The sequence below is a fragment of the Miscanthus floridulus genome, chromosome 18 (genome assembly GCF_019320115.1).
Source record: "Miscanthus floridulus cultivar M001 chromosome 18, ASM1932011v1, whole genome shotgun sequence".
Lineage (NCBI taxonomy): Eukaryota > Viridiplantae > Streptophyta > Magnoliopsida > Poales > Poaceae > Miscanthus > Miscanthus floridulus.
In genome coordinates this window covers 124,075,781-124,083,405 of record NC_089597.1, presented here as the reverse complement: position 1 = coordinate 124,083,405, position 7,625 = coordinate 124,075,781, and the positions used below count along the sequence as shown (strand labels likewise).

The window sequence follows — 7,625 nt, the reverse complement described above, 5'->3', positions numbered from 1 at the left end:
AAAAATTTCCATCCGTAGGGCTATTTTCCCTGGGAAAATTCTCCTCTGCTGCCAAAGTGAGCCTGACGGAGAAAAAATGGTCTAGGGTAGTGATTCAGTGAAACTAATCTGGTGTCATAAATATTAGTGCCATTTTCTATACATTTAATTTAGTCAAATCTGAAAAAGTCTAACTTAAAACAATTTAAAATGATGATTATTTTGAGACGGGAGAGCATTAAAAAAACAATCTTTGAAACAGGTGACTTTCTTACTCAAAATGGCATTGCTGGGAAGTTTCAATTGGCGTAGCGGTTTCATCAACCAACTACCAATGTCCCAATAATGTCCACACGAAGGACAGAAAAAACATACCACCCAAAAATAAGAAAGGTAAAAGAACAATGACTTGATGACCAATAATTAAGAACTAGATAAATCAAGTACTTCGCGCACACGTTAGTTCAACTCTGACGTGAACATGCACACTTTTAACACGTAAACTAAAATCGTGGAAAGACCCACGCACAACACAGCTAGACTTTGATGCCAATTGCGGACGGAGACAAATGCGACGAAACGACGCCCCCTGCGTTCAGCAGAGCAGCCAGGTACACACTTTGACGTTGTACTTTCACAGATTAAAAGCTTTAGCCCAGAAGCAAAGCCGTATCCTTGGCCATGGCTATGGCTATGAAGCAGGGAAGAAACAGCCTTCTTCTCCTCAGCCTGTCCTCGTACTACCTGCTCTGCCGTGTTCCCCATGCCACCTCGCTTCGCTTCAGCTACAACTTCTCCAACCCCGGCGTCGTAACCAGCGCCGACCTCACGTACATGTCCAACGCCACCGCCGCCAGCGATCGGATCGACCTGACTAAGGACACGACCTGGAGCACCGGCCGGGTGGCGTACGGGCAGCCTGTGCCTCTCTGGGACAACAGCACCGGCAATTCCAAGGTCGCCAGCACTTCCAACTTCACCTTCGCCATCACGCCACGCAACAGCACCGGCCAGGGCGACGGCATGGCGTTCTTCGTGGCGCCGTACCCGCCGACTCTCCCGCAGGACTCCAACGGCGGCTTCCTGGGGCTCTTCAACAACCCCAACAACACGGCCAACGCCTACTTCCCGCCGACCGTCGCCGTGGAGTTCGACGCGTTCAAGAACGTCTGGGACCCGGCGAACACCGTGAACCACGTCGGCGTCGACGTCAACAGCATCGTGTCCCTCGCGTACGCGGCGCTGCCGGACGCGAGCTTCAACGGGACCATGTCGGCGTGGGTCAGGTACGACGCCAACGCGAGCACGCTCTCGGCGACGCTGCGGTTCGACCACCTTCCGGAGCTGGGCCTCTACAACGTCAGCGCGACCGTCGACTTCAAGGAAGCTGGGCTGCCGCAGCAAGCGGCGGTCGGGTTCTCCGGAGCCACCGGAGATTACGTCGAGCGCCATCAGATCCTTTCGTGGTCGTTCGAGTCCACTCTCGTCAGCGTCGCCGTTGTCAACACGACCGGCAAGTGCCTTTCCCTTGTTATTTCTCCTTTTTTCTCTTTATTATTAGATTAGAAATTCGCGTTGCTCAATATATAATATGAATCTTATGTAATCTGTGAACATAAGCGTGCATTGCTTCGCTGAAATCAAATGCGTAAATAAATCTGGGAACAATGTTTTATCTATCTTCGATGCATGATTTGTGCACTCTCACTATATATACATAGTGTTGTTGCAAAATCACTGGGGGAATTGTGTATGCTCATAAGCCAATGATGTGTGTTTTATAAGCTTTTGCAGTGTTTTTTTTTTTTTGTGTTTGTGAATCAGAGGTTTTGGTATTTATGCATCTTTAAATGACAGGAACCAAAACATCAAACATGCGAAACTTAGGCCTAATAGCCGGACTGGCATCTACTGGGATCGTCATACTACTCATTGTAGCAACATGGCTCAGCTACAACAAATACCTAAAACGAAAGGGCACCAACCAAACGCAAGAGGCTCCCCTCCACCTCCATGGAGAAATGGACGATGAGTTCGAGATGGGGGCCGGGCCTCGGAGATTCACCTACAGCCAGCTGTCACAGGCGACGCGAGGTTTCTCCGACGAGGAGAAGCTCGGCGAGGGTGGCTTCGGATCTGTCTACCGTGGATACCTGCAGGATCAAGGGCTCCATGTGGCCATCAAGAAGGTCTCCAAGACGTCGAAGCAGGGGAGGAGGGAGTACATCTCCGAGGTCACGATCATAAGCCGTCTCCGGCATCGCAACCTCGTGCAGCTCGTCGGGTGGTGCCATGACGCCGACGAGCTCCTGCTCGTCTACGAGCTCATGAGCAACGGCAGCCTTGACGCCCATCTCTATAGCACAGATAGCATTCTAACGTGGTCAGTCAGGTAAGAACGAACCTGATCAATCAAGCGAGCTGATAGTTTATGCATTCTTGTCAGATATTACAAGCTCAGTTTTCTTTTTTGGGCTTGGGCGTCGATCGATCAGGTACAACATCATCCTTGGCATGGGCTCTGCGCTCCTGTACCTTCACCAGGAATGGGAGCAGTGCGTGGTGCACAGGGACATCAAGCCGAGCAACGTGATGCTGGACTCGTCGCTCAACGCGAAGCTAGGCGACTTCGGCCTCGCGCGCCTCGTCAACCACAGCCGCGCCGCGCACACCACGATGCTCGCCGGCACGATGGGGTACATGGACCCAGAGTGCGCGGTGACCAGCCGCGCCAGCGTCCAGTCCGACGTCTACAGCTTCGGCATCGTCCTCCTCCAGGTCGCCTGCGGCAGGAAGCCCGTCGTCCCGAAGGAGGAGGACGAGAGCAGGGTGCTGCTCGTGCAGTGGGTCTGGGATCTGTACGGGAGGGGCGAGCTCCTCGACGCGGCGGACCCGCGGCTGGACGACGGCGGGGGCGGTTCCAGCCGCTGGAGATGGAGCGGGTGCTAGGCGTGGGGCTTTGGTGCGTGCATCCGGACTACGCGTCCCGGGCGTCGATTCGGCAGGCCATGAGCGTCCTCCAGTTCGAGGCGCCATTGCCGGAGCTCCCGTTGGAGATGCCGGTGGCGACGTATGGGCCGCCTGTTGCCGGCAGGGGTTACTACTGGTCGACCACCACCACGTCGTCGTCCGCAGGTGCCAACACCGGAGGCGACTCGTCAACTAGTGACCGGACGGCGGACCACTCGTTTGCCTCGTCGGCCAAGAGCGCTGGCACCCATGGCACATCTTTTGTCACTTCCAACACGGCACCCATGGGCAGTGCGCGTGAATCCGCCATGCCCAGTCACGTCCGGGGCACGATCGAGCAGTTTCGGTCGACACGCTGATGTTACTATAGCTCAACCTGATTTCGCGGATGCACTAGTTTTCGGAAAATTCTTGAGATCCTGGAAAGATTAACTACTACTTCTATCCCAAAATAGATAAAAGGACGTGGTACACATAAAGAAAACAAAAAGGATAGATAGAGAGATGTACTGTGAAAAAAGATAGGAGCACTGAGAAAGGACTTTACGGTACTCTTAAATGACTCGAGTCATTCATTTTAATAAGATCGAATGGTTAGGATCATATATTACCATACGAGTAATATGTGAAATAAATATATATATATATATATATATTTATTTTTTAATTCGGTAAAATAGGATAAGTAAGGAAGGTTGTGTGTGTGTATATATATATATATATATATATATATATATATATATATATATATATATATATATATATATATATATATAACTTTTTCTAGATCTAATCCATGCATATGTGGCTTATTTATGGTAAATCTTTTATTTTATAACTTTGGACACGACATAATAAGATTAGTATAACTGCACGTTGTTGACACTTGTGGTAGCACACAGAGACAAAATCCGTAAGTGCACGGGTATCGAAGTAGTTTTCATCCGGACTATTATCGAGTATCGTATCCACGGGAAACGTGTGTGTTGTCTAATAATTAATTTGTCCAGAGATAGCAATCAAGGTTTAAGGTATGAGTAGAGAGGATTCCTATGGTTATGACCCTGTGCAAAGCAAGGCTTATGATTCTAGTGTTCACTTCGGGATGCTGCTTAGACGGTAAAGCACCGTTAATAGATAACTCTACCGACGCGACTACAATCCTAATAATTTAAGAATCTACTCAATTCGGTGTGGACTACAAATGATAGGCGGGGTTGTCACCTCCTGCTGCTACCACACAACCAAGAAGCAGGGAGCAAACACAGGTAGCCGGTAGCATAAGCACCACGCTTATGCTAACGATTACTATTCTAATCCAGAGATCTAGCAAGGACTAGAGCACTCAAAATAACTATGAACCCGTGAACAAAAGAGTATAAAACTTACTTTAAACAGAAATCAATTACCAGAGGTATTTTAGATGTAGACTTGGAGAAGCCTAGATCCGCCAAAGTACAAGCCGTAGAGGTAGCACCGACAGGCCGGTACCTCCTCCCAACTCATCCCTCACTCTCTAACTCACTATTTTTTAGGTACAAGACTAGATCCTATAGAGGACTAATCTTCTCTTAAGAGCTGGCTCTGATCGTAACGAGGAGGATATGAATTAGGGTTTCAGGATGCTCCAGGGAGGGGGTACAGGGCCATATATATAGGGGGTAACGTCAATTCTGGACCCTCAGATCAATCCGACTTGAATAAACGGTGTAGATGCGATCTTTAAGGCAGTGGAGAACCGACGTAGCAAGAAGGGGCTGACACGTGGGGCCCACAGGCTAGTCGCCCTATAGGTGGGGCCAGCGGGCCCCCCATGTTAGCCTCTCGCGATCATCTTCGGTGGAGAGTCCTCTGGTGTTCTCTAGAACCTTCTAGAGTTGTTTACGCCGTGGAAAAACATGATTTACTTTAACGAATAGATCCACCTTGACGGTTTTCTAGATAAACCCTGCTGAAAACACAGATTTACCAAAACTCATGGAATTTATTAGTTTAAACCCCTAAACCTATATTGGTAATGGAATTAAGCATATATGCAGGTTATATTGACGGTTTATAATTGGTGTTAGTGGCCATCAACAAGCTCCCCCACACTTAAACTTTTCTAATCCCTGAGCAAATCTAAATTTAGCAATGGATCAAGAGTTGCTACAATATTTTCACTACTCAAAAGTACACATGCGTTCAATCCAAAATTCTCCTCCGGATTAGAATAAACTGATTTGACTTTTAAACTTACCCATATTACCTTCAACCATGGGGCTTCTTAGCCTTCACTTGGGTCTTGAGCAATTGAAAGACAGAACGATCGAGTCAAGCACTATGTCTCAAGTTCTTTGTTCTACCATTGTTCCGGAGTTTTTATAAGTTTTCAAAATAAAACCTAGAGATTTCATTGTATGACACTCTCAAATCTATTAATATATATGATATTTGTACATCCTCACCAAGGCAATAATGATGTTATGCCTTTTTCTCTTCCTACCACTAAGGCTTATGTGGAGTTCATAGGTAGGGAGAAAGTTAAAGCATACTTGCAATGCATATATTATAAAGTCAAACAACGGATCCAAAGAGAAATGAGTCATACAATCAAATCAAGATGTGCATGTGTGTGGATATATGAGGTGGATACATGTGGTGGCTAACCTAATTCTATTTTGCTCCTTGAAAACATATCTCTCTCTTGAAACCTGGAAATATTTTTGCAAGAAATAGGGGCTATCTTATTCAACTTTTTTTCAGGCGGGCATCTAAGTACCTAATGTTTTAAAATATCTCGGACACTTGTACATTTTTTCTCAACTCTTTTTTCTCTCTCTTTTTTTATGAATAACTTTTGCATAGCCCCATGTCTCTTTTCTGCAACAGAACTTTGAGAGAGATATCAACAAGATCTTGGAGCATTGATTTGGTGGATGGAAAACCTAACAAGCATGCATTTGTTTTCTCCCAGTGTAGGAGGAAAACATTTTTGGGTGGATCTAAATGGAATGACATGTTTTTGCACCCACCCCCAGTGTAGGAGTAGTGCATATGTGGGTGGTATTTACGTGATCTTGATTTTAAGAGCATGACAAACCTCTCATATGGGTCAACAAAGCTTGATAAAACTCAATGCAAAAGCAAGCTACATATATGTGAAAATTTTCCTAGCCTAAATAACATGTATGACTCTGGTGGAAATTCAAGCTTTGTCATATAGGAACTCATCATAGCATTTTTGTGTTTTCAAAAGAAATCTCCAGAACTTTAGTGTCATTTGGAATAAGATAAACATCAGCTCAGACCTTCTCGTATCATATCCATCAATTACCTAGACTTAGATCAAGCATATGCTACCCACGAGTTTCAAGTTCAGAGTAAATCTTTATATCAAAATAATTTTATCCAAAACTCGGTAGAATTCAAGGATGAAAACTAGGTACTTGAAAGAAATTATAATAGAGTAACTATTCATCATTTCCATTTTAAGAGATTGTCCTCGGAGTTTTTATTATTTATTAAAGCAAACTAGACACACTCTTTTTATTTTATTTTTATTTTTTACTACTATAGGGATAACTATTTATATTGGTTTTAGTTTGCAGTTTTTTAACTAGAATAAAGGGAAAGAATACTTACCTGGATACACAGGGGGTGCCTTCTCCCCCAAGCTGGTTGTTGTCATGGTTCTTTTTTAACTAGAATAAAGCAAACAGTTTTGTCGCGTGATGAGACTCAAATTTCAAAAAATAGAAAACCTTTCAATACGATGTCGGATGAAGATAATTTTTATATGTAAATTGTAGACCTCAATGATATCTACAACTTTGTGGTTTTGAGTTTTTTCATTTGAGGACGTTAAGATGCTCGAAAAAATAATATAAAATTTCAGCACCATATTTTGTCGCGTGATGAGACTCAAATTTCAAAAAATAGAAAACCCTTCAATACTATGTCGGATGAAGATAAATTTTATATGTAAATTGTAAACCTCGATGAGATCTACAACTTTGTAGTTTTGAGTTTTTTTATTTGAGGACGTTAAGATGCTTGAAAAAATAATATAAAATTTCGACGCCTCCCGAAAATATCAAAGTTACTGTTCACCCGTGAAACTGCCCAGAAGGTTGAAAGTTGAACTTTTTCAAGAGTTCGAGGGCCAAAGTTATCCGGTTTTGAAGTTCGAGGTTGAAATCCGAACTTTGGTGAAAGTTGGAGGGTGTAAATTGGACTTTACCCTTAAAGAAATAGATCAAATCTAAATTTGAAATTTAAAGTTTAAAAACATGATGACAAATTATTTGAACAGATAGATCTCGGAAAGACGAATCTAACACAAGTTGAACGGATCAATTTGGAGTTAAAACGAAGAAGTTATGAGCAATTAAAGGCAGTGGCAAAACTGTAATTAATTAGAACTTCCATTTGAATCTGCAAATTAGAAAATACGTTTTCAAAAATGAGAAAACGTATTCACTGGAATACGCCATGGGACTGCGGGTTCTATATTTAAAAACCGCAGGGGCTCTTTAACAAAAGTGCCACGCGAAGGGGTATCTTCCATTATGGATCGTCCGATCCAGATCGGACGGCTGAGATCAGATCCAAGGGGAAAAAAAGAGCTGGCCGGCCGGCACAGTATGCCGGCGCGGTGGCGGCCATTACCGGCTGTGGGGAGCTCGCCGGCGTAA

The 7,625-nt window shown here is 44.6% G+C and overlaps 1 pseudogene; it reads left to right on the top strand.

Moving 5' to 3' along the window:
* The first annotated feature begins 603 nt into the window (after window positions 1–603).
* Window positions 604–3,521, top strand: LOC136522560 (L-type lectin-domain containing receptor kinase IX.1-like; annotated as a pseudogene).
* Window positions 3,522–7,625: the final 4,104 nt, after the last annotated feature.